Source organism: Oxyura jamaicensis, chromosome 1 (genome assembly GCF_011077185.1).
Source record: "Oxyura jamaicensis isolate SHBP4307 breed ruddy duck chromosome 1, BPBGC_Ojam_1.0, whole genome shotgun sequence".
Classification (NCBI taxonomy): Eukaryota; Metazoa; Chordata; class Aves; order Anseriformes; family Anatidae; genus Oxyura; species Oxyura jamaicensis.
This window is the reverse complement of record NC_048893.1, coordinates 5823621-5824799: the sequence shown is the minus strand read 5'-3', so window position 1 is coordinate 5824799 and position 1179 is coordinate 5823621. Positions and strand designations below refer to the sequence as shown.

Sequence of the window (1179 nt, the reverse complement as noted above, 5' to 3'; positions counted from 1 at the left end):
GAAGGGGTGGGGAGCTGGGGGTCGGCCTCTTCTCACAGGTAACTAGGGATAGGACCAGAGGGAATGGCCTCAAATTGTGCCAGGGGAGGTTCAGGTTGGAAATGAGGAGACATTTCTGCTCAGAAAGAGCAGTCAGGCATTGGGATGAGATGCCCAGGGAGGTGGTGGAGTCACCGTCCCTGGGGGTGTTCAAGGAAAGGTTGGACGTGGTGCCTGGGTACAGGGTTTAGTGGTGACATTGGTGGCAGGGGGTGGTTGGACCAGGTGATCTGGGAGGGCTTTTCTGACCTTAATGGTTCTGTAATTCTATGAAAATAAACACCCGAGTGTTTACAGAACTAGATTTTAACCCAAAAATACCCTCTTATTGAGGCTGGACCTTGCCAGACCTTTCAGGTAGGGCTAATTCAGGGCCATCTCACAGCCAGCGCCATGCGGGACACACGCTGTGAGGTAATTTGGGGTTTTCTGCCCCAAAACTTGTGTCTGGCAGAGGGCAGGCAGACTCATAGCCTCAAGTAATGGCGGAGTTTAACGTCAGCCCGCCCGAGCCGTGTGACGCGATGGGAAGCTACACAAGTGAAGAAACGTCACGGCGGTGACGTCACGCAGCACCACTTGACGGTGACGTCACGCGGCACCACACAGCGCCCCCCCCCCCGCCGCCACTTCCGCCTCCGCACCCCGCCGGTAACCCGAGCACGGCCGCCCTCCTTCAGGACCCCATCCGGGGCTGCCCCGTGCGCTGCCTGACTCCCTGCCGCCACCAACCTCCTTCCGCCGAGCCTTACAGAGCGGCCACAACGGCGAGCACCGAGCCGCCTCCTCGTCCTTAATTTGCCGGCTGGGCGGAAGGAGGCGAACGGCGGGGCTCGGCTCGGGGAACGCCGCTTCGGCTCAGGCAGCGCGGTGGGCGGCCGCGGGCACGGAGAGCGGCGTGAGGGGAGAGGGGGCCTCGAGCGGCGGCGGCGGCGGCCGGGCGATGCCTGCACCGGGCCGAGGTGGCGGGGGCGGAGGGGGGAGTGATGGGGACGTGAGGGGGGCACCGGGACGTGAGGGGCGGGAGGGCGCCGGGGTCATGAGGGGAGGCCGGTGACGGCGGGGGGGGAACCGGGGATGGGGGGAGGGAACCGGAGACGGCGGCTGAGGGAGACGCTGAGGGAGCCTGGGGGGGGGGGG

The 1179-nt window shown here is 64.8% G+C and overlaps 1 protein-coding gene across 4 annotated transcripts in view; it reads left to right on the top strand.

The window, feature by feature from the left end:
- The first annotated feature begins 710 nt into the window (after window positions 1–710).
- UPF2 (UPF2 regulator of nonsense mediated mRNA decay) overlaps window positions 711–1179 on the top strand; it is a 61095-nt gene continuing 60626 nt past the window's right edge. Inside the window, exon 1 of one of the 4 annotated variants that reach the window (XM_035325155.1) lies at window positions 711–1001. The gene's annotated coding sequence lies outside the window, so the exon portion shown is untranslated. The remainder of the gene's footprint in view (window positions 1002–1179) is intronic. The other 3 variants (XM_035325149.1, XM_035325171.1, XM_035325164.1) reach the window with 3 other exon arrangements.